This window comes from Triticum dicoccoides, chromosome 7B, assembly GCF_002162155.2.
Source record: "Triticum dicoccoides isolate Atlit2015 ecotype Zavitan chromosome 7B, WEW_v2.0, whole genome shotgun sequence".
Lineage (NCBI taxonomy): Eukaryota > Viridiplantae > Streptophyta > Magnoliopsida > Poales > Poaceae > Triticum > Triticum dicoccoides.
The window spans coordinates 777,052,721-777,073,164 of NC_041393.1; the positions used below are offsets into that span (position 1 = coordinate 777,052,721).

At 44.2% G+C, this 20,444-nt stretch overlaps 1 pseudogene; it reads left to right on the top strand.

Annotated features, from left to right (window-relative positions):
- Window positions 1-2,778: 2,778 nt before the first annotated feature.
- On the top strand, window positions 2,779-18,820 carry LOC119336101 (annotated as a pseudogene).
- The last annotated feature ends 1,624 nt before the right edge of the window (window positions 18,821-20,444 follow it).

Sequence of the window (20,444 nt, forward strand, 5' to 3'; positions counted from 1 at the left end):
CCCCTGGCCGTGCCCATGGCCGCCCGCCCGTGGCCGCGCGCCTGGCCCCGCCGCGCTCGCCCGTGGGCGCCCCGTTCCCTGCCCGCGCCCCGTCCGTGTCCACCCGAGCGACGCCGTCGTGGACCACGAGAAGGACTCCGTCGAGCTCCTCCTCGCGCGCCGCTGCATCGAGCGAAAGGACTGGATTGCTTTTTGAAAAAAACAGGGACCCGATTGCTTTTTTAGCCCGCTTATTAAGTGTGGCCAACTCTGTCAGAAACGCGCTTAAAAAAGCCAAATCGGGCTCTTTTTAGACTTGGTAGTTTTTTGCCACAGTTTAGGAAAAAAGCGATAGTTTTTCGCACAAAATCGTAAAGTGGTAGTTTTTCGTCACGGTTCCGTGAATTGTGGTAGTTTTTGGTTAAATACTCGACCAGACACAACACAATAAGAGATGTAGGATGTTGTTGCACTTAGTGATTTATATACTGATTTATTTACTAGTTGTGTTGGTATCCATTATGTATGCACGCCTAGTTACTAATATACTCACTTCATTTCTAAATATTTGTCTTTCTAGAGATTTCAACAAATGACTACATACGGAGCAAGATAAGTGAATCTACACTCTAAAATATATCTATATACATCCGTATGTGGCAGTCCATCTGAAATCTCTAAAAAGACCAATATTTAGAAACTGAGGGAGTAGTATATAAATAGTGACAACATGTATATAGTATTGTTGTGCATCAAGGTTTGTAGGAGTTTGAACGGGTTTTGATTTTAGGAAATAGATATGGCCATTTCTAAGAAAATAAGTAGGAATAATATCAAGATATACTTCATCAATCGTCACTAATAACAAAAACCGCAACCAAAATTATACTGTTATGTGTTAACCGCGGTTGCAGCCTCCTTGCCCGGAGGATGGAACCAACAGCCTGCCATGACCTCATGTACCACAAGAATTGCACGGCAACACATGAGAAGAAGAAGTATTTTGATTATGATATTGTTTTACATATTATTACAACTTACACCAATCACCTGCAAGTACCAAAAGAAAGTGTACATGTTGAAGAACCCTTGAGGAAAAATATACGCGTGTCCATAATTAGTTACTCAGACAATGTGCTTCGTGACGCGAGTCCAAATAAGTTCCAGCATTACCACATCTACTAAGGATAATGCAGCACTAGGTGGAATTTCGTCCGGTGAAGAAAGCCAGAAAGACTGAGTTGAGCTAATTGAAGGCAAAATAAGGTGTCACATTCATGTTACTTGACCGTGTTATTGCCCAAGGGTGCCTCATCATGTTGGTTGCCAGCCTGGTAGGCCGGCCCAAGTACCCCCTAGGTCGGTTCCGTCCTGCACCACGATCGATGGCCATGGGGTTCGATGAGAAGACTCCAGAATCCTTGTCGTCCAAGTCAAGGAATATGGGGCCGTGGAGGACTATCCTCCTCCGCCGATGGAACCGATTAGGTTGTGTAACTCTAGGGCCTCAGGTATGTTATATAAGACCAGGGCCGGGCTAGTCGATAGATCATCTACAATCCCTTGGTTCTATACTTGTACTTTGCGTACCCCTATCGCAACCAGTGAGTAGGAGTTTACCTCCACCAAGAGGTGCCGAACCAAGGTAAACTCGCCTCCTTGTTTCCCCTTCGTCCTAATCACCTCTTTGAGGCACCCTATTGAGGCATACGGGAGAATCATTCCCGAGAACTGAACACCGAGGTTTGATGGGATCCCCAATATAATCCAGTGCGACCTTTGGGTGGATCAGATGTTTATCTTCGGCATCGACAACTTCATTCTCAACTCGGTTGGCCACCTGGGCCAGATCAAGAACGTCGTTCTAGGCCGGATCGTCAGATTCGGCAATCTAGAGTACGTTGTGGATTCTCACTGAGAACTGATTCTCCAGGGCTTTGCGTCATACTGGGCTCAAAAGCAGCAATAGGTTGATTTTTTAATGCACCACCACCCACCTGATCGTAAATATCGAGGACCCCACTGATGTGCTCGCTGGGCTAGTGCGTCGTATATTTTAGAAGGTCGATGTGCAAACCATTTCGGACGTGGAAGGCCATGCTATCATTCGACTGTTACGGTTGGTAACAGAATGACTATGTGAACCTAGTTGTGGCTGACACCCACAGGCACCACGGCATGGCGGATTAGCAATTAAGAAAACTATGGCTGGGTGTACCAGTCAATCTAGGGGCCTAACACTTCCACAACGCACACAATTTTTGTGTAAACAAATGGTAGGGGCTATACAGTATTTGCAGGTAGATACATCTATGTCAAGCATCATAGAAAATAGCGGGCAATGCTATATATGCGCAACCAGCCGGTACCACAAATGTGAGTGTTTGTTTGCTTTGCATCACAAAGGAAAACACCAAGAAGAGAAGCATACATATGGCACGAGTAGGGGTAGCACGAATACCACGTATACAAGCTGGCATGTCATGGTTTGGATAGGTTTGAGAGACGTTGCTACTTTTCACCACAAGTGTGTGGCTCCTCGAACATGTCAAACAATGCACAGTTGTAAAGATGGGGAAGATATCTATCCATCCATAGCCAGTGCCACAAGATACAAAATTAAACAAAGGTCTGGAAATGTTGAGGCTTCTCTTACAAGGGCCTTTCCAGTACACGCATTTACTCCTATCTAAGCGCCTCCATGGATATCCCTAGCGTCCTTCCATAGTTATATACATCTTTATGGTTGCGTCCAATATTTCCATCATCCCAGAATCCGTTGCACAGAAAGCCACTACCATGGAAGACCACCTTCAAGTTCAGGAGCAACAGTTGGTGCTATCGCCGGGGTTTAGGTTGTAAAAGTAGTTGAAGCGTATACTTTCGCAGGGACGCATTGCGTGTTATTTATAGAACCTTGGTACAAGGGCGGTAGCCAGGTTGTTGGTGGATTGATCCTCAAGCTAAGATCTATACAAGATAGAGATCAATCCCAACTGACCTAAACTACCTAGAGTACAACTCACGCAACACAACTATACGTGTACGTGGTTTATACAACACCACCACGTACACATTTACATTGTCTAACACTCCCCCCTCAATCATAACTTACCAAGTTGAGATTGCTCTTGAAATCTTCCAGTTTACGCCATGATAAGGCTTTGGTAAAGCCATCTGCAACTTGATCATTGGTGGGAATGAAACGAATGTCCAATAGCTTCTTGGCTACTCTTTCTCTCACGAAGTGATAGTCCACTTCAATATGTTTTGTTCTTGCATGAAATACTGGGTTTGCTGAAAGGTAAGTGGCACCAATATTATCACACCAAAGGCATGCAACTGGTGAGTGTGTCACACCTAACTCTTTTAACAGAGTTTGAACCCATATAATTTCAGCCGTGGGTATTTGCTAAAGCCTTGTATTCCGCCTCAGTACTGGACCTTGATACTGTTGCTTGTTTGCGTGCACTCCAAGATATCAAGTTGGGTCCAAAGAAAACAGCAAAGCCACCTGTGGACCTTCTGTCATCTGGACATCCTGCCCAATCTGCATCTGAAAAGGCACTTACCAATGAAGAACTTGACTTGGAAATTTTTAGTCCAGTGCTCATGGTTCCTCTGAGATATCTAAGAATTCTTTTCACTGCAGTCCAATGTTTAAGTGTAGGAGAGTGCAAGAATTGGCATACTTTATTGACAGAGAAGGATATGTCAGGCCTTGTTAAAGTCAAGTACTGAAATGCACCTACCACACTTCTATAATTTGTAGAATCATGAGTTCCAAGATTTCACCATTTTCCTTAGAGAGCTTTTCGGATGTGGACAGAGGCATATTTGACACTTTGCAATTCATCATACCAGCACGTTTTAGTACATCTGATACATATTTTTCTTGAGTTAGAAGTATACCATCCTTGACTTTCTTCACCTCTATTCCCAAGAAATAATGCAAATTACCAAGATATTTAAGACAAAATCCCTTCTGAGATCTTCCAACAATGTTGTAGTTCCCTCCTATGAAGAGCTAGCCACAATAATTTCATCGACATACACAAGCATAAAGATGGTGATCTTGCCTTTGCTATAAAAGAATAATGAAGTGTCAGCCTTCGATGGTCTGAAGCCAAGCCTTTGAAGTTTTTCACTTAACCTAGAATACCATGCTCTAGGTGCTTGTTTCAACCCATACAAGGACTTATCAAGCTTACATACATAATGTTGCTTGTTTTTCACCTCATACACAAGAGGTTGTCTCATATACACTTCTTCCTCTAGAACGCCATGAAGGAACGCATTCTGCACATCCAATTGACGAAGACTCCAACCTTTTGATACTGCAATAGATAGAACAAGTCTGACAGTAGCAGCTTTAACAACTGGACTAAAGGTGTCCTCGTAGTCAATGCCATATCTTTGTTTAAAACCTTTTGCAACTAGCCTGGCTTTATATCTATCTATTTCTCCTGTAGCTTTTCCTTTAACTCTATAAACCCATTTGCAATCAATAATATTTCTGCTGTTGGCCGGAGGAACTAAGTGCCAAGTTTTGTTTTTGATTAATGCACTATATTCCTCATCCATTGCATTTTTCCATTGTTTACTTGCAAAGGCTTCATGTAAATTATGTGGTTCTTCTGCAGTAGTAAGACCAGCAAACTTAGTTTTACCATACCTGACCGTACCATCTGTACGTACTTTGGGTTTTGCAATACCATGCTGAGAACGTGTATGTCGAGTTTGTTCGGATGCAACAACTGTTGGCGCAGAAGATCCCGCAGCTGGCGCAGAAGATCCCACCAGATCTGTCGCAGAGAAGCCAGGTGCGCCCGATCCGAGGCGGATCTCGACAGGATCAGCAGAGGGGCCAGGCGCGCCCGATCCGAGGTGGATCTCGACAGGATCAGCGGCAGACGCGGCAGACCCAGAGATGTTGTCGAGGGCCCGCCGTTCCCCCGCGTCGATGCGCGGTGCAGAGGCCGCCACCTGGCGACTCGGAAGGGCCGCCGTACCGCCCCTGGACCCGCCTGATCCAGAGTGTGCTGTGGGGCTGCTCCCAGCGGGCCCGCAGTCAGCGTCAGCGGGCGGAGGCGTGCGCGTGGGCGTGTCGCAGTCGCGCCGGTCGCGCGTAGGCCGGTCGCTGTCGCTGCGCATGGGCGAGGTGCTGTCCCCACTGAAGGAAATATGCCCTAGAGGCAATAATAAAGTTATTATTTATTTCCTTATTTCATGATAAATGTTTATTATTCATGCTAGAATTGTATTAACCAGAAACAGGATACATGTGTGAATACATAGACAAATATATAGTCACTAGTATGCCTCTACTTGACTAGCTCATTAATCAAAGATGGTTATGTTTCCTAACCATAGACATGTGTTGTCATTTGATTAATGGGATCACATCATTAGGAGAATAATGTGATTGATATGACCCATTCCGTTAGCCTAGCACTTGATCGTTTAGTATATTTCTATTGCTTTCTTCATGACTTATACATGTTCCTATAACTATGAGAAATAAGCAACTCCCGTTTACCGGAGGAACACTTTGGGTACTACCAAACGTCACAACGTAACTGGGTGATTATAAAGGAGTACTACAGGTGTCTCCGAAGGTACAGGTTGGGTTGGCGTATTTCGAGATTAGGTTTTGTCACTCCGATTGTCGGAGAGGTATCTCTGGGCCCTCTCGGTAATGCACATCTTTATAAGCCTTGCAAGCAATGTGACCAAATGAGTTGGTTACAGAATGATGCATTACGGAACGAGTAAAGAGACTTGCCGGTAACGAGATTGAACTAGGTATTGGATACCGACGATCAAATCTCGGGCAAGTAACATACCGATGACAAAGGGAACAACGTATGTTGTTATGCGGTTTGATCGATAAAGATCTTCGTAGAATATGTAGGAACCAATATGGGCATCCAGGTTCCGCTATTGGTTATTGATCGAGAATAGTTCTAGGTCATGTCTACATAGTTCTCGAACCCGTAGGGTCCGCACGCTTAACGTTACGATGACAGTTATATTATGAGTTTATGAGTTTTGATGTACCGAAGGAGTTCAGAGTCCCGGATGAGATCAGGGACATGACGAGGAGTCTCGAAATGGTCGAGACGTAAAGATCGATATATTGGACGACTATATTCGGAGTTCGGAAAGGTTCCGAGTGATTCGGGTATTTTTCGGAGTACCGGAGAGTTACGGGAATTCGCCGGGGAGTATATGGGCCTTATTGGGCTATACGGGAATAGACGAGAGAGGCCAAAAGGAAAGAGGCCTGCACCCCCCCTCTGGTCCGAATTGGACAAGGGGGGCAGCCCCCTTTTCCTTTTCCCTCTCCCCCTCTTTCCACTTCTCCTACTCCAACAAGGAAGGAGGGAGTCCTACTCCCGGTGGGAGTAGGACTCCCCTTGGCGCGCCGCCTCCTAGGCCGGCCGCACCTCCCCCTCCCTCCTTTATATACGGGGGCAGGGGGGCACCCCATAACACACAAGTTGATCTACGGATTGTTCCTTAGCCGTGTGCGGTGCCCCCCTCCACCATATTCCACCTCGGTCATATCGTGGCGGAGTTTAGGCGAAGCCCTGCGCCGGTAGAACATCATCATCGTCACCACGCCGTCGTGCTGACGGAACTCATCCCCGACACCCTGCTGGATCGGAGTCCGGGGATCGTCATCGAGCTGAACGTGTGCTGAACTCGGAGGTGCCGTACGTTCGGTACTTGGATCGGTCGGATCGTGAAGACGTACGACTACATCAACCGCGTTGTCATAACGCTTCCGCTTACGGTCTACGAGGGTACGTGGACAACACTCTCCCCTCTCGTTGCTATGTCATCACCATGATCTTGCGTGTGCTTATGTAAATTTTGGAAATTACTATGTTCCCCAACAGTGGCATCCGAGCCTGGTTTTATGCGTTGATGTTATATGCACGAGTAGAACACAAGTGAGTTGTGGGCGATACAAGTCATACTGCTTACTAGCATGTCATACTTTGGTTCGGCGGTATTGTGAGATGAAGCGGCCCGGACCGACATTACGCGTACGCTTACGCGAGACTGGTTTCGCCGTTACGAGCACTCGTGCTTAAAGGTGGCTGGCGGGTGTCTGTCTCTCTCACTTTAGCTAAATCGAGTGTGGCTACGCCCGGTCCTTGCGAAGGTTAAAACAGCACCAACTTGACAAACTATCGTTGTGGTTTTTGATGCGTAGGTAAGAACGGTTCTTGCTAAAGCCCGTAGCAGCCACGTAAAATTTGCAACAACAAAGTAGAGGACGTCTAACTTGTTTTTGCAGGGCATGTTGTGATGTGATATGGTCAAGACGTGATGCTATATTTTATTGTATGAGATGATCATGTTTTGTAACCGAAGTTATCGGCAACTGGCAGGAGCCATATGGTTGTCGCTTTATTGTATGAAATGCAAACGCCCTGTAATTGCTTTACTTTATCACTAAGCGGTAGCGATAGTCGTAGAAGCAATAGATGGCGTAACGACAACGATGCTACGATGGAGATCAAGGTGTCGCACCGGTGACGATGGTGATCACAACGGTGCTTCGGAGATGGAGATCACAAGCACAAGATGATGATGACCATATCATATCACTTATATTGATTGCATGTGATGTTTATCCTTTATGCATCTTATCTTGCTTTGATTGACGGTAGCATTTTAAGATGATCTCTCACTAAAATTATCAAGAAGTGTTCTCCCTGAGTATGCACCGTTGCCAAAGTTCGTCGTGCCCAGACACCACGTGATGATCGGGTGTGATAAGCTCTACGTCCATCTACAACGGGTGCAAGACAGTTTTGCACACGCGGAATACTCAGGTTAAACTTGACGAGCCTAGCATATGCAGATATGGCCTCGGAACACGGAGATCAACATAGTGATGTTCACCATTGAAAACTACTCCATCTCACGTGATGATCGGTTATGGTTTAGTTGATTTGGATCACGTGATCACTTAGATGACTAGAGAGATGTCTGTCTAAGTGGGAGTTCTTAAGTAATATGATTAATTGAACTTAAATTTATCATGAACTTAGTCCTGGTAGTATTTTGCAAATTATGTTGTAGATCAATATCTTGTGTTGTTGTTTTCATATGTTTATTTTGATATGTTCCTAGAGAAAATTATGCTGAAAGATGTTAGTAGCAATGATGCGGATTGGATCCGTGATCTAAGGTTTATCCTCATTGCTGCATAGAAGAATTATGTCCTTAATGCACCGCTAGGTGACAGACCTATTGCAGGAGCAGACGTAGACGTTATGAACGTTTGGCTAGCTCAATATGATGACTACTTGATAGTTTAGTGCACCATGCTTAACGGCTTAGAATCGGGACTTCAAAGATGTTTTGAACGTCATGGACCATATGAGATGTTCCAGGAATTGAGGTTAATATTTCAAGCAAATACCCGAGTTGAGAGATATGAAGTCTCCAACAAGTTCTATAGCTAAAAAGATGGAGGAGAATCGCTCAACTAGTAAGCATGTGCTCAGATTGTCTGGGTACTTCAATCACTTGAATCAAGTGGGAGTTAATCTTCCAGATAAGATAGTGATTGACAGAATTATCTAGTCACCATCACTAAGTTACTAGAACTTCGTGATGAACTATAGTATGCAAGGGATGACGAAAATGAGTCCCGAGCTCTTCGTGATGCTGAAATCGACGAAGGTAGAAATCAATAAAAGAGCATCAAGTGTTGATGATTGACAAGACCACTAGTTTCAAGAAAAGGGCAAAGGGAAAGAAAGGGAACTTCAAGCAGAATGACAAATAAGTTGTCACTCCCGTGAAGAAGCCCAAAGCTGGACCTAAGCCTGAAACTGAGTGCTTCTACTGCAAAGGAAATGGTCACTGGAAGTGGAACTACTCCAAATATTTGGTGGATAAGAAGGATGGAAAAGTGAACAAGGGTATATTTGATATACAGGTTATTGATGTGTGCCTTACTAGTGTTTATAGTAGCCCCTGAGTATTTGATACTGGTTCAGTTGCTACGAGTAGTAACTCGAAACGGGAGTTGCGGAATAAACAGAGACTAGTTGAGGGTGAAGTGACGATGTGTGTTGGAAATAGTTCCAAGATTGATATGATCATCATCACACTCTCCCTACACTTTCGAGATTTGTGTAGAACCTAAATAAATGTTATTTGGCATTTGCGTTGAGCATGAATATGATTTGATCATGTTTATTGCAATACGGTTATTCATTTAAAATCAGAGAATAATTGTTGTTCTGTTTACATGAATAAAACCTTCAATGGTCATACACCCAATGAAAATAGTTTGTTGGATCTCGATCGTAGTGATACACATATTCATAATATTGATGCCAAAAGATGCAAAGTTAATAATGATAGTGCAACTTATTTGTGGCACTGCCGTTTGGGTCATATCGGTGTAAAGCGCATGAAGAAACTCCATAAAGATGGATTTTCGGAATCACTTGGTTATGAATCATTTGATACTTGCGAACCGTGCCTTTTGGGCAAGATGACTAAAACTCCGTTCTTCGGAACAATGGAACGAGCTACTGACTTGTTGGAAATAATACATACCGATGTATGTGATCCAGTGAGTGTTGATGCTCGTGGCAAGTATCGTTATTTTCTGACCTTCACAAGATGATTTGAGCAGATATGGGTATATCTACTTGATGAAACATAAGTCTGAAATAATTGAAAGGTTCAAAGAAATTCAGAGTGAAGTGGAAAAATCATCGTAACAAGAAAATAGAGTTTCTGCAATCTGATCGCAGAGACGAATATTTGAGTTACGAGTTTGGTCTTCAATTAAAACAATGTGGAATAATTTCACAGCTCACGCCACCTGGAACACCACAACGTTATGGTGTGTCCGAACGTCATAACCGCACTTTATTGGATATGGTGCGATCCATGTTGTCTCTTACTGATTTACCATTATCGTTTTGGGGTTATACATTAGAGACAGCTGCATTCACATTAAAAGGGCACCATCTAAATCCGTTGAGACAACATCGTATGAACTATGGTTTAGAAGTAAACCTAAGCTGTCGTTTCTTAAAGCTTGGAGTTGCGATGCTTATATGAAAAAGGTTTTCAACCTGATAAGCTCGAACCCAAATCGGAGAAGTGCGTCTTCATAGAATACCCAAAGGTAACTATTGGGTACACCTTCTATCACAGATCCGAAGGCAAGTTATTCGTTGCTAAGATGGATCCTTTCTAGAGAAGAAGTTTCTCTCGAAAGAAGTGAGTGGGAGGAAAGTAGAACTTGATGAGGTAACTATACATACTCCCTTATTGGAAAGTAGTTCATCACAGAAATCAGTTCCTGTGATTCCTACACCAATTAGTGAGGAAGCTAATGATGATGATCATGAAGCTTCAGATCAAGTTACTAACAAACCTCGTAGGTCTTCCAGAATAAGATCCGCACTAGAGTGGTATGGTAATCGTGTTCTAGAAGTCATGTTACTAGACCATGATGAACCTATGAACTATGAGGAAGCGATGATGAGCCCAGATTCCACGAAATGGCTTGAGGCCATAAAATCTGAGATATGATCCATGTATGAGAACAAAGTATGGACTTTGATTGACTTGCTCGATGATCAGCAAGCCATGTTAAATAAATGGCTCTTCAAGAGGAAGACGGACATTGATAGTAGTGTTACTATCTACTAAAGCTCGACTTGTTGCGAAATGTTTTCAACAAGTTCAAGGTGTTGAATACGATGAGATTTTCTCACTCGTATCGAAGCTTAAGTCTGTCTGAATCATGTTAGCAATGGCCACATTTTATGAAATCTGGCAAATGGATGTCAAAACTGCATTCCTTAATGGATTTATTAAAGAAGAGTTGTATATGATGCAACCAGAAGGTTTTGTCAATCTTAAAGGTGCTAACAAATTGTGCAAGCTCCAGCGATCCATCTATGGACTGGTGCAAGCATCTCGGAGTTGGAATATACGCTTTGATGAGTTGATCAAAGCATATGGTTGTATACAGACTTTTGAAGAAGCCTGTATTTACAAGAAAGTGAGTGGGAGCTCTATAGCATTTCTAATATTATATGTGGATGACATATTGTTAATTGGAAATGATATGGAAATTCTGGATAGCATGAAAGGATACTTGAATAAGAGTTTTTCAAAGCAAGACCTCGGTGAAGCTGCTTACACATTGAGCATCAAGATCTATATAGATAGATCAAGACGCTTGATAAGATTTTTCAATGAGTACATACCTTGATAAATTTTTGAAATAGTTCAAAATGGAACAGTCAAAGAAGGAGTTCTTGCCTGTGTTACAAGGTGTGAAGTTGAGTAAGACTCAAGACCCGACCATTGCAGAAAATAGAAAGAGAATGAAAAGTCATTCCCTATGCCTCAGTCATAGGTTCTATAAAGTATGCTATGCTGTGAACCAGACCTATTGTATACCTTGCTCTGTGTTTGGCAAAGGAATACAATTTTGATCTAATAGTAGATCACTGGACATGGGTCAAGAATATCCTTAGTCAAAACTAAGGAAATATTTCTCGATTATGGAGGTGATAAAAGAGCCCGTCGTAAAGAGTTACATTGGTGCAAGCTTTTACACCGATCTAGATGACTCTAAGTCTCAATCTGGATACATATTGAAAGTGGGAGCAATTAGCTAGAGTAGCTTCGTGCAGAGCATTGTAGACATAGAATATTTGCAAAATACATATGGCTCTGAATATGACAGACCCGTTGACTAAGCTTCTCTCACGAGCAAAACATGATCACACCTTAGTACTCTTTGGGTGTTAATCACATAAGCGATGTGAACTAGATTATTGACTCTAGTAAACCCTTTGGGTGTTTGTCACATGAAGATGTGAACTATGGGTGTTAATCATATATAGATATGAATATTGGTGTTAAATCACATGGCGATGTGAACTAGATTATTGACTCTAGTGCAAGTGGGAGACTGAAGGAAATATGCCCTAGAGGCAATAATAAAGTTATTATTTATTTCCTTATTTAATGATAAATGTTTATTATTCATGCTAGAATTGTATTAATCGGAAACATGATACATGTGTGAATACATAGACAAACATATAGTCACTAGTATGCCTCTACTTGACTAGCTCATTAATCAAAGATGGTTATGTTTCCTAACCATAGATATGTGTTGTCATTTGATTAATGGGATCACATCATTAGGAGAATAATGTGATTGTCATGACCCATTCCGTTAGCCTAGCACTTGATCGTTTAGTATATTGCTATTGCTTTCTTCATGACTTCTACATGTTCCTATAACTATGAGAAATATGCAACTCCCATTTACCGGAGGAACACTTTGGGTACTACCAAACGTCACAACGTAACTGGGTGATTATAAAGGAGTACTACAGGTGTCTCCGAAGGTACATGTTGAGTTGGCGTATTTCGAGATTAGGTTTTGTCACTCCGATTGTCGGAGAGGTATCTCTGGGCCCTCTCGGTAATGCACATCTTTATAAGCCTTGCAAGCAATGTGACCAAATGAGTTGGTTACGGAATGATGCATTACGGAACGAGTAAAGAGACTTGCCGGTAACGAGATTGAACTAGGTATTGGATACCGACGATCAAATCTCGGGCAAGTAACATACCGATGACAAAGGAAACAACGTATGTTGTTATGCGGTTTGACCGATAAAGATCTTCGTAGAATATGTAGGAACCAATATGGGCATCCAGGTTCCGCTATTGGTTATTGACCGAGAATAGTTCTAGGTCATGTCTACATAGTTCTCGAACCCGTAGGGTCCGCACGCTTAACGTTACGATGACAGTTATATTATGAGTTTATGAGTTTTGATGTGGACATGACGAGGAGTCTCGAAATGGTCGAGACGTAAAGATCGATATATTGGACGACTATATTCGGAGTTCGGAAAGGTTCCGAGTGATTCGGGTATTTTTCGGAGTACCGGAGAGTTACGGGAATTCGCGGGGGAGTATATGGGCCTTATTGGGCTATACGGGAATAGAGGAGAGTGGCCAAAAGGAAAGAGGCCTGCGCCCCCCCTCTGGTCCCAATTGGACAAGGGGGGCAGCCCCCTTTTCCTTTTCCCTCTCCCCCTCTTTCCACTTCTCCTACTCCAACAAGGAAGGAGGGAGTCCTACTCCCGGTGGGAGTAGGACTCCCCTTGGCGCGCCCCCTCCTAGGCCGGCCGCACCTCCCCCTCCCTCCTTTATATACGGGGGCAGGGGGCACCCCATAACACACAAGTTGATCTACGGATCGTTCCTTAGCCGTGTGCGGTGCCCCCCTCCACCATATTCCACCTCGGTCATATCGTCGCGGAGTTTAGGCGAAGCCCTGCGCCGGTAGAACATCATCATCGTCACCATGCCGTCGTGCTGACGAAACTCATCCCCGACACCCTGCTGGATCGGAGTCCGGGGATCGTCATCGAGCTGAACGTGTGCTGAACTCGGAGGTGCCGTACGTTCGGTACTTGGATCGGTCGGATCGTGAAGACGTACGACTACATCAACCGCATTGTCATAACGCTTTCGCTTACGGTCTGCGAGGGTACGTGGACAACACTCTCCCCTCTCGTTGCTATGTCATCACCATGATCTTGCGTGTGCGTAGGAAAATTTTGGAAATTACTACGTTCCCCAACACCCACCTGCAGGCGCGGCGGTCGAGAGATTTCGCTCGGGATCGCTGCCTGCAGAACTGTCGCTGCCAGCACCTGGATCCTCCTCATGTTCCGCGTCAGGCTGTTGCTGCATAAAATCATGACGCACAACGGGATTTCCTCCAAATTTTATGGCAGGATTTGCATGAAAATTAACTGATGGATTAGCACTAATTTCATCCCCATGATCAAGAGGCTCATTGGTGACAGAATTTTCAGGAAGAAGAAGAACTTCTGACCTAAGGATATCACCGGCATTGGGGTTTAGTGAGGCAAAAGGAAACACGGTTTCATCAAACACGACGTCACGAGATATATAAACCCATCCGGCGGCTACATCCAAACACTTGAACCCTTTATGGAGATTGCTATAACCAAGAAAAACACGATGTTTGGAGCGGAATTCAAGCTTCTTAGAGTTGAATGGACGAAGATTAGGCCAACAAGCGCACCCAAAGGTGCGGAGAGCATGATAATTTGGTTTTTCCTGGAACAATCGTTCGAGAGGTGTTTCAAGATTTATCACCTTGCTGGGAGTTCTATTGATAAGATAGGTGGCAGCTATAAAAGCCTCATCCCAAAATTTTAAGGGCATGGAGGCATGTGCTAATAGTGAAAGTCCGACTTCCACAAGATGCCAATGTTTCATTTCGGTCGACCCATTTTGCTGGTGCGCGTGAGGGCAGGAGACGTGATGAATGATGCCAATTTGCCGAAAGAAGGAGTTTAAACGCTCGTACTCACCACCCCAATCTGTTTGCATGGTGATGATTTTACGATTAAAGCGTCGTTCAACAAGAGCTTGGAATTCATGAAATATTTTGAACACTTCAGACTTATGTTTAAGGATGTAAATCCAAGTGAACTTGCTGAAAGCGTCGATGAAACTCACATAATAATTCTTTCTATTAATAGGATCTCGGGTAGGCCCCCATACATCAGAAAAAACTAGCTCTAAAGGAGCATTGGAAACACTAATGGAATTCGGATAGGGGAGTTGGTGACTTTTGCCTTTTTGGCAAGCATCACATATACTCTCTTTATTCAACTCACTATTTGAAAAGGAAATTTTATTCTTCCTAAGAACATGCTGAACGATTGTTGATGAAGGGTGACCTAGTCGGATGTGCCACCTCGATGGAGAGACCTTAGTGGCACCAAACGCCTGTCTGCCCGAGCTCAAAGGTGCAGATGAGAGGGGATAGAGGCCACCCCTACATCTGCCTTGCAGGAGGGTTTTCTTCGTTGCCTTGTCCTTGACAAAGAAATAGTGTGGATGAGTTTCAAGAAAGGCATGATTGTCATGAGATAATCGATGAGCAGAGATCAAGTTATTGGTTGCTTTAGGAACATGCAATATGTCTTTAAGATGAAGATTGCGAGTGAGGGTATGAATGTAGGCTTGACCAACATGGCTAATTTTCATACCTGCGCCGTTGGGCATGTTCACTTGATCCTGGCCGGAGTACTTCTCCCTCATGGTGAGCTTGTCAAGCTCACTGGTGATGTGCTCTGTAGCCCCTGTGTCGACGTACCAGTTGGTGTCGACCCCGTAGGAGCTGGTGTTGGTGTTGACAGCCGCTGCGCTCTTCTCCTTGGTGAACGCAATGTCGAAGCAGCGGTAGCACTCCATAGCAACATGATTGGGCTTGGAGCAGATCTGACAGAAGACCTCGGGGACAAGGTAGTCAGAGTCGGGATTCGGAGTCGGATCGATTTTCCTTAGACAGAATCGATTCGTAGTATCGAGTCGTGGAATCGAGGATTCTACTAGATTTTCTCAAATAAGATATTTTATATCCACGCCAAAAATTTATATGGGTTCTATAGAGTTCTAATAAAAAATATAGAGAAAAAACGTGCACATCAATGCTAGTTGTATTCCACTTCTTTTCATGGCTATCCTACAATCTAGCTTGCATGTATGGAACACATATGAGAGGGAAATATATAGAACCTTTAAATCTTCCGTGCATGAAATTTACTTAGGAGGTTTTTTAAGAGTTCATGAATAGTCGATCACTTGTATAGCTAATCCGCAATGTTGAACCTTGACGAATCTTTCTCTCCTTCTCCGATTGATCTTGACGCATCCTCCTTCTTACGCTAATTCCATCCGTCGACAAATAAAGATGTCAGCGACTGAGTGTTTGGGCTTGGGAGGGGAATAAAGGGCCATGAGCATGTGAAAAAGGGTCTGAATGATGGCATAATATTCTGCTACAACTAAACAAATGGCTTAGATAATTTAGTAGAATCGGGCATAGTCCATAGCATAGTCGGGATTCCGCAGTTTTGTACTGGATTCTATGATTTGGATCGTGACTCAACATGGACTCTACATGATCCGGATTCATAGTGGGACTTGGATCGACATACTTTCGTAGGGTCGTGAAGTTGTAGGATTCTAGCAGTCGAGTCGGGATTCTGACTACCTTGCTCGGGGAGATCGTTGCGGCCTCCTCCTTGGTCGCGACCTCCACGGCCTTGCCCGCGGCCGCCGCCTCCACCTCTGCGGCCACCGCCACGTCCACCCCGTCGTCCGCCACGGCCACCACCACGGGAGACGGCGTTGGCGGAGGAGTGAGAGGATTGGTGCCCGTCGTCGAACATGGCGGGCCTGTTCTCGAAGCCGACGAGGAGGGAGTAGAGCTCGTTCACCTTGATCGGCTCGGCCCTGGCGCACAGGGAGGAGACGAAGCCCATGTAGTCGAAGTCGAGGCCGGCGAGTATGTATGACACCATGTCATCGTCGGTGAGGGGCTTCCCAATAGAAGCTAGCTCGTCTCCGAGCGCCTTCATGCGGCCGATATACTCGGCGACAGTCGAGGTGCCCTTCTTGGTGTTTGACAGGGCGATCCTCGTGTTCACCACATGTGCCTGGTTTTGGGAGATGAACATCTCCGTGATGGCAGTCCATGCTGCCGAGGCCATGGTGTAGTGGGCAATCTGGATCATCACAGGAGGTGAGACTGAATTGAATAGAAAGCTCAGAACCTGGGAATCCTGCGCCCTGGCGATCTCGTACACCGGATTGGGCGCATCTGTTGGCTTGCCCTCCTTGTCCATGAGCTTGGGCGCCGGCTCTTCTCTGTCGGGGTTGATGTAGGCGACGAGCTGAGCGCCGCGGATGGCAGCAATGGCTTGGGCACGCCACACCAGGAAGTTGGAGCGATGGAGGCGTTCGGCGATGCGAATGAGGGCTGGTGCAGCGGCGGCGGCGGTGGAGCTTGAGGCCATGGCTAGGGTTTGGGATGTGCTTAGAGGTTAGGCTCTGAATACCATGTAAAGGTGGTTGAAGCGTATACTTTCGCAGGGACGCGTTGCGTGTTATTTATAGAATGTTGGTACAAGGGCGGTAGCCAGGTTGTTGGTGGATTGATCCTCAAGCTAAGATCTATACAAGATAGAGATCAATCCCAACTAACCTAAACTACCTAGAGTACAACTCACGCAACACAACTATAAGTGTACGTGGTTTATACAACACCACCACGTACACATTTACATTGTCTAACATAGGTTCCACCCGACGGATGAGGAGATCATCAAATTCTATGTGGTCCCCAAGGTGCAAGATCATCTTCGTCGCCGCAGCGATTGAGGATGTGAACCTCAACAAGTACGATCCATCGGAGCTACCAGAGAAGGCAAAGATGGGGGAGAAGGAGTGGTACTTTTACTCCCGAAAGGATCGCAAGTACCCCACCGGGATATGAACAAACCGCGCGACGGATGCCGGCTATTGGAAGGCCACCAAAAAGGATAAGGAGATATTCCACCCACCGCTCAAAGTCATCGGCATGAAGAAGGCGCTCGTCTTCTACAAGGGTTGGGCGCCTGGGGGGAGAAGACCAACCGGATCATGCATGAGTAGGCTCGAGAGTAGCAAGCAGCTGACATCCAAACCGTCCACCACCACCCGCAGCGTTACCAGCACCAACGTGGCTTCCAAGGTATATAATAAATTTATTGTAGAGTAGTACTCTTGAATGATCAACATGCTAGTAGCTACTCCCTTCATCCCATAATATAAGAGTCTTTTTTTAATACTACACTAATGTAAAAAACACTTTTATATTATGGAACGGAGGGAGTTGTTAGCTAGTTATTTTGAACAATCAGACGATAGAATCCCCAACTAAATATTAGTCAGAGTAGCCAATACATGGAAACAATTATAAGGTTGCACCGATGCGTGCGGGGAGGAACGTCGACCATCACATAGTGGCCTCCTTTTGAGTAGGTTCCCTGAACGTATGGGTCAAAAGAGAGAAATCATAGATAATGTTCATACTAGTAGGCCGAGGTTAGTAAATGCCACCATAGAATGTCATGGCGTTTCATGTGTCCTAAATGTTAAGGATGGAAATGTTGACCGAGGCCAAAAATTGGAGTCGAGACTTAGCGGAGTCACTGTGTTGCCAATTCTTGAGATGGACACTTGTGCAGGGGCGCCTAAATACCCAAGTTATGTAAGATATGTGTCGAATTTAAGCAGCTAGTGACAAAGTGATCGGCATCTGCGACAACAGCATCACACCTGGGGCGTGCTACAGATCACAGTTGATTTGAACCTATTTAATTTATGTATGTTTGTAGGAACAGTGGGTGGTTTCCAGTATCTTCCATAAGAGCACAAGACTGAAGAAGACGGTGATACCATCATATGACATGCCAATGACCATGGGAGCAGAACATCACCAGGGCTTTGTCGACTAAGATACATTGCCTCCTCGCATGACTATGACATGTCATCAACGTGGGCGCATCCACCGCTATTTCCTGGAGCTTCTTCATACCAGTTGCATGATGTCGGGGCTGGCTCATCGATGATGGGCAGTGTGGCGCTTCCTATGATGAATGACCACTAATTCGGGAACCACCACCACAAAATATTGGCTGCCCCAACACTGTCGTTGTCGCTCTACCAACACCACCAACAACATCAACAGATGATGATGCATATGGGTGGAGATCAGGATCTCATGGTCGGGGCTGAGCCTGTGAGTGGGCTGTTACCGGTGCTATCACAGGGTGACGCCGTGGTCGGGCTGAGGAACAACTACCCAGGGAACACCTCCGCAACAGTAGTTGGCGAGACCTCGTCGATGAACATGGGTATGGATGTCATTTGGCAGAATTGATCATCAGATAACCCAAGACAACTTATATATGTGTGTGCATGCATAAATTAATCATCCATCAGACGGCCGGTCGATATATGCCAACCCGCATATTGGTTGGCGCCGCATTTGTTTTGTTAGTGTGACCTTGAGAGAGTTTGCAATCATGACATGGCTTGGCATGCCATTCTTGTGCTAGTTTTTCAATTGGTGTATACCTAGCTTGTATATGCACTACCCACACGGGTATACCTAGCTACATATCCATGTGTTGTAAATGTGGGTACACCATACTTCTTTTAAACCCATATAGTATAAACTACTAGCTTAGCCCACGTGGCGGCACGCCGCGCCTAATGCTTATCGATACGATGTGTCCATTTGCAACAAATGTTACTGGTTTAAGGTAAGAGAACCCTGTATGTAGAAAGATAAACTGGAAAGAGGCATAGAGAAATACACATTGCGACCTCTCCAATAAGACTCATTTATTCTTGCCACGCCGTTCTATACAACAAAGAGCATGCTACAATGATAACTTTCTTCCGTTAGTTTCAGTATATAAAGGCATCATTAACCGAGGGAGTGTCATATTAGTAGTTAACATGATAGAGTTCATACATGGGGCAAATAATGTGCATGGACTTATGCCTGAATCAGTCATTTATGACCATATAGACTTCAGCTATACATCGAGATAATGTTTGTGTATAAAACTGGAAATACCAATGTTTATGTATAGGAAGAAATATCAATAGGTACGACCATCTGTTGCAGTTTTTTTGTCTGACTGGTGACTAACTTGCATTCATGACATAGCAATTGAAAAACATCCTCTCAGCCAGATCTTTTAGACTGGCCATTGTCTCATAACATTCAAAGTAAAAACAAATATACAACACAGAGAAACATAACTAGTGAGATGGGAACACATCACACAATGAAGAAAAGGTACAGTGATTGTAGTATAAACCAGGTAGGCCGCGCATACAAATTTTGATTAATAAAGTAAGTTTTTTCCTCTCAGAAATATAAACTGGGAGAGAAAAGTAAGATTTCAAAATCAAACACTAGGAGAAAAACGTAAGATGTCCATGTAAAGTTGATGTGCTGCAGAAAAGAATGAATACTGAAACCGACAACTCGCAACAACACCTTGCATTGTCCTGTTGACACGGTAAGCATTTTAACAGCTAGAACATGACAGTACAAACTTTACAGTTTTCATATGAATAATAAAATCTGGACCGACCTAAATATAAAATAAACAGCAGGTCGAGAGGGCCATTAAAACGCATCTTATTGTTCACCTTCAGTAAGCAACATGGGAAAAATAGGTTGTTAATACCTTGCCATTGCTTGCGTTTTTTACCCTTAAGGATCTTATTATGTAAGTTAATAGTGTGTCTTCCAAATTCATCACAACTTGATGCCTGCATACAGCAAATATGAGAATAGGGTAAAACTGTATTTTTAGTATTGATGCCTACATACAACAAATATGAGAATGTGGGTAAACCCATACTGTTTAGTAAGTATAGAGAACTGGTGAAAAATGAGTTACAACATAAATCTTGTAAATAAATAGTTTTGACTGGAATTGGTTCGGTTATTAATTGTAGTCAAGTGACACATATGTTAGTAA